Below are 6,107 nucleotides of genomic sequence, written 5' to 3' on the forward strand. Positions count from 1 at the left end.
TTTTAATTGAATTTTGCAAAAAAAAAATATGTTCTTTTAAGAAATTTTAAGTTTTAGTACTTTCTAAGTTGCCAAGTCCTTGCCAAATATTTGCCGAGTCAAAATTTTTGGGCTTGTGAGTACTCTCCAAGTCTGAGTCTGTGGACAATGCTTAAACATATCAAAATGATATGTTCATTCACCCATTTCATCTAGTGAAAACTTTTAACTAGAGTCCATGTTGACATTAGTGAGTTGCTTAAACTTTAAGACACAAAGCATATAGGGGAACCTGAATTAGACATGGTTTTGAAGTTTAGAATGGCCTTAATTTACTTTTGAGATTTTTAGTTTCAAGAAATCAATGCATGCAACTTAGTCTTGCTTGCCAAAACACTTTTATACATCCAAGAAGCAATGGGACATAGCCAGAAAGGTCCTTTGAGCAGCATGCAATTATAGGTACAGACAGCTTTTTTTACTTCCTTTTCCACAATCTATGGATCTGTTCAATGCTGCTTCCTTTCCTTTGTCATGCTCTTCAAGTACAGGGTTCATGTAGATCCACTAGTCTATTCTTTAATGTGGTTTGTAATTTTTCACATTGGGTTTATATTTCATTAGAAACATTTGAGACTTAACTAGGATGGCTTCTTGTTATTTTCTGTTCACTAGCCTACATTAATATGATAGGAGAGCAAATTTTAACTTGTCTAATAAAAGTTTGTTAATTCTATAAAGATGGAATCACTACTTTCAAGCATTATTGACTTTAGCTTTGAGTATAGAATCTTTAAATTTGCAAGCAGCAGTAACTGTTCCAAGAGACTCATATAGATGAAGAAATTGAGTGGTGAGATTACAATGTGGATACAGCTGTACGGATAATGTGGAGTCATTAATAGTTTTCAAATTTGTTTGTTAATTTTTAATAACTCTATTGAATATGTTGAATAGTCAACCTCATTTTCTATTATATTACACTTTCACATTATACACAAATTGGTATATTATTTTAATCTGACATTATTATTACCATGACTATAGGTCCTGGCACAAATTGAATCAATTAAGGCCTCTATTATCAGGGTTCCATGGAGTTTCAGAATGGGGTAACCGGTGACTATGAATCCAAAATTGGGGACAGCAGGAGCACAGCGGCACAATTATACTTTACATGCACACATATAATGTATAATTATTAATATATTAATATACACATACATGTGATAACATATAGTATAACTTGAAATTTTGAAAGAGCTGCGAAAGCCTACTGATAATTTCAGCTCAGCATATAGGATTCAGGGTTTTGTCTTCAGTGATCTCTTGTGTTGGATGAAAATGGTGACAAAGCAGATGAAAGGGGATGTATGTAAGGAAATCAGCATGCTTCACAAGCTACATCACATTAAGTTGGTTACCTTGCTGGGCATCTTTCATACTCCTGATGAGAAGCATGCCTATCTGGTATCTGAGAATGCAAAATAAGGTCCCTGAGTGACTGGATTGAGGGGACATGGTTTCATGATTCCCTTACATGGAAGCAAAGGGTTGTGTTTACAAAAAAAAGGTGTTTTGGGGCTAGGAGACACCTAGCTGTGTCTATCCTGGAAACTTCATGTTTTTTTTTCCTGGTTAGGGTTGGGAACTACTGTCTATTATTCACATGTTTTTGTCTTGCTCAAATTTGCATTATGGCTTCAGAATTCCATATAGTTTTATCTTATGGTTGTGGGGTGTATGTGTATTGGCAAGGTCCATTTTACTATTGGGTTTAGAACCTAGAAGTATAGAAGTTAAACGACATATAAGGAAAATAGCATCGTAAAGCCCACTTGCCCAATTTTACGAAAGGCGTCTCAGAAACTAAATTTATTATTAAGATCATTAAATTTAATTTTAAAATGCATTTCAAAATCATTTGGGCTTCATTAAATGCTCACTAATAGAAATAATGCGCTCAACTGTCAAGCTTTTCTCATTTACTTCCTTACAGCATTACATTCAACTCGGGTAACACTTTCCTTGGTTACAAGAAGTTTAAAAATTCACTTCTATTTGATAATAAAAACAATAAAAATGATGCACAACCTTTAAGACCTGCCAGAACTAAACTAAGTGTTTATTGGAAATATTGAATCTCAAGGTATGCCTGTTCTAACTAGGGTTCATTTGACAAAACAGAAAGGCAATTGCAATTTGGATACTGAAGTTTTGCTAGGGTTTGACACAGGGTTGTTGGAGTTTGACAGACAGGTACTGGTGTCTTTTGACCTGACAGTCCTAAAATGTTCCACGATTGCTTGCCTTATCTTGCAAAATCCTGAATGATGTCTTCTGTAATTAGTCATTTGAATTTCTATCTAAATTTCAGTGAGGGGAAAATTGGGGGTTTGACTAAATAGCCAGCCTCCTTGAATAGCATTTTCAGCCTCAACTTAGCCATGTTTAAAGATCTGGTTGTGTGATCCTATACAAAGACTAAACCATAGGAGAATCTAACACTAGTTGGTGTGTGATCGTATATGAAGACTAAATGGTAAGAAGAATCTAACCCTAGCTGCTGTGTGCAAGCACTGCAGAGAAAAGATGGTTTTTAGGTAGTGTCATTGGAAGTTTGGCAAAAAAACTGAAGGTTTATGGAGCAACCTGGGAAATAGGGTAAGGAAAGGTGTAGGTTTCAGCAATTAGTAATGTTAAAAAGCAATTAGAAAAGGATTTGGAGCTAGGGTAGGGGGATAGTGAGAAAAATGGTGAGAGGAAAGTGATGGAGAGGATTAAGCTATGGAGATGGTGGGTTGAGGGGAAGATTTCAGTGGTAAGGACATAGGATAAGGCTAAAAGGATTTCCGAAAATTGATCATCAACAATTGAGCTTAAAAACTTCAACAATGGAAAGCGTGCTTGAACACTTAGTAGAATGTAGAAAAGTAGGAGATAGTAGAAAGGGTTCAAAATAAGAGTGATGATGCTTTTAATTCATGTTTAGGGTTTTACTTGTGTGTAGACAAAAAATTTCAAAATTTAAGGTTTGACGCTAGCATTTGTGTCTTTTGAGAGTCAGGTTCTGGAATTTTTGAGGAAGATTAAGAGTGTCTGAGAGAGTCGAAATTCTTGCAAATCATTCTAATGACAGGTATAAGTTCATAAATAAGTGTAGAAACTGTATTGCAAAGTAGGCAATTTCCAACCTTAAATTGGAAGCAGAAATACTGTAGGAAAAGTTCAAATCTGGTTTAATCTTTTCACAATTCAAGAAAATATACTTTAGATAAATCTTTTAATGCTAGCGGTCATATATGTACAAATGAAGAGAAAATAGGAGAAAGTTAGGCCAGAAATATAAGCTCGATGGAGAGGAGAGGTAAAGCTGGTTTAATGTAAGGCACGTTTAAATATTATGAAGACGAGAAGTGGAGTTGAAGATGTTGACAGTAGTTCCTCAAACCTATTCTCCATGGTTTTTTGGGACATGGGCAGCTGGAAATGTGAGATTGTGTTTCAGGGACAGCAGTGCTGGGAGACAATTTTTGGCGGACGGCAGGGAACAGCAGTGTATGCAATATTTTAATAATAATTGGGGAAAATTTTAAATATTAAAATATATAGTATAGGAAATCAAAACAAGTTATGCCCATTGAGTACATTATTGCAGTTTGAGGAATTGTTTAGGAATTGTAAGGTACTTTGTAACTAAACATGAATGTTTGGAGTATGGTCAGTGATTATTGAAATATATCATCTATACCAGTCAAGAAGTCAGTGTCTGGACCTATAGATTTCAGTTATTTTGGTAGTACTGCTTACTGGTTACTACATGCTCCTATTCAGACCTTGTTGATCATTCAGAGATTTTCTGCATATGTTATTGATAACTGATAAATGTTTTGAGTTTGTTAGAGTATGGCAATGTTATATATTTATACCCATGAATTCAGTCTCATTGTCACATTTGTGCAAATTTTATTTTGAATATGAATTGTATGCCACTCGTTGTATTATGAGACCCTGGGTAAATAAATGAATTATGAGCTTTATGAGAATGATGACTTATATTTTGCTGTACCCTTTTCAGATGGTAGGGAATTGCAATTTAGTTTTTAACTGGGAAAGCCAACTTCATAATGATAGTTCTTAATGTGAGATCATACAGACAGTTGTGTGGAAATGTTTGAGGACTTGAATTAAATCTTCAGTTTTTGCAATCATTTTTTTCCTTGAACGGAGTGTCTAAGGAAGTAGAAAGCCTATTGTACATTTTTTTCCTTAGTACTATTCAAATTTGAAGTAAACTAAAATTATGTTTTTCCACCTCCAAGGGAAATTTGGTCCTGTTCCTTATTTTAAAGCATGCTTCCCAAAAAAATACTAATTAGAAGTTTTGATTTATTGTTTTTTTATCAAATCATGGAGAATCGAGACTGAGGGTAGAGGGCACTCAAACAAATCCACCCAGTTAGTGATTTTCTCTTTCTAATTTCTTGTCCTGCCTACATTGCTGCAAATTGAGTCAGTACTGGGAAGGCTTTATTTGGCTCATAAAATGCATTTAACTAGTTCTCATAAGATCCCTTAGAAGGAAACAGAGACATCCAGTACCTTGGAAGCATAGATGCGCAATTCTTCTGTTTTGCCTCCCTTAGGTTTGCATCGAGTTTCAAGTGTAGCAATATGATGCCAATCATGGTTCAGATAAGTCGGGTAACTGGGTAAAGGCTTATGAGGACTTAGATTACCTACGGTAAACTCAAAAGATTTAAAGGATTACAATCCTTGACAGGTGACACAAACAAGCTGATATGGGTTTACTCTATAAATATTTATATCTATATTGTATATGACTTTTCAGCATGATATGTTTTATCTATTGATTTTAGTTAATAAAAAATTAATTAGAGTCCAAGATGACATTCAAGAGTTGATTAGACTTTGGAGCACAAAATATATCAAGGACCCTATAATGATTTTGATTTTGAAGTTTTTTAACTACTATATCTGATATTTTGAATACAGAAAGTAATAATAAGGATGGCAATGCTTATCAGATACAGGAGTAAAATATATCTTCATTCGCTCACAAAATTATTACAGAGAAGAAGACTAGAGATGGTCGGCTAAGGATTACAAATGATTCCACTACATCATACTACCTTTCTTGATGGTACACAACATATTTAAAGGACCCAATGGTTGCCAAGAGGAACACAACTGTTAACCAACTGATGCTTATAACTACCTGAGAGTGACAAATAATTTAACACGAATAATTAATACATTGTCAGATAACCAATATTATCAAACATAACAATAGACATTGTACGCTGAGTACAAAGTTCAAATGGCCTAGGTTCCTCATGAGATTTTAGCTTTCAAGAAAAATATGCACGTAACTTGGCCTGGCTTGCCAAAGAACTTTTATATATCTAAGATGCAATGGGGCTATCAATAATCTTTGAGCAGTAGTCAGTCACAGGTAGAAACAGCTTTTGCCTTCTTTTTCTCTAATGGTCTTTTACTACAAGGTTCGAGTATGCAGTTCTTTTTTCATTAATATATTTTTTAATTTTGCATTGGGTTCAAATCTCATTCAGGATACCTGTAATCTAAGTAGGATGGGTTGCTGCAGTTTTCTGTTTATAATCTGGATTGCTGTGGTTTTCTATTTATAATACCATATTTGTATGGTAGGAAAGCAAAGTTTAACTTAAGCAAAAATTAAGTCTGAAATACATGAAGATGGAATCACTTTACTTTTAATAGCTCCGAGCAATTACTGCAGTTTTCTGTTTATATCTAATGAAATCACAAAGCTCTTAATAGAAAGTTTTTGAATAATACAATAGTTTTATAAGTTGTAGTTAATGTTGCATAGTCGCACCTAGTAGTAGTCTGTTCCAAGAGATTGAGCAGCAGTATTGCAATGTTGAACTAGCCATACATATATCATCTCTTATGTAGTATCATTGATGACATCCAAAGTTGCTCGTAAATTTTCAATAGGCCTTAGTAGTTTGTTTGTGTCAAGAGACCGAGCAGTAGTATTACGTTGAGATAACTATATGGAAATCATCAACTCTTACGTAGAATGATCAAGATTGCAACAAAATTTTGACATCGATACAAAT

Source organism: Cryptomeria japonica, chromosome 9 (assembly GCF_030272615.1).
Source record: "Cryptomeria japonica chromosome 9, Sugi_1.0, whole genome shotgun sequence".
Lineage (NCBI taxonomy): Eukaryota > Viridiplantae > Streptophyta > Pinopsida > Cupressales > Cupressaceae > Cryptomeria > Cryptomeria japonica.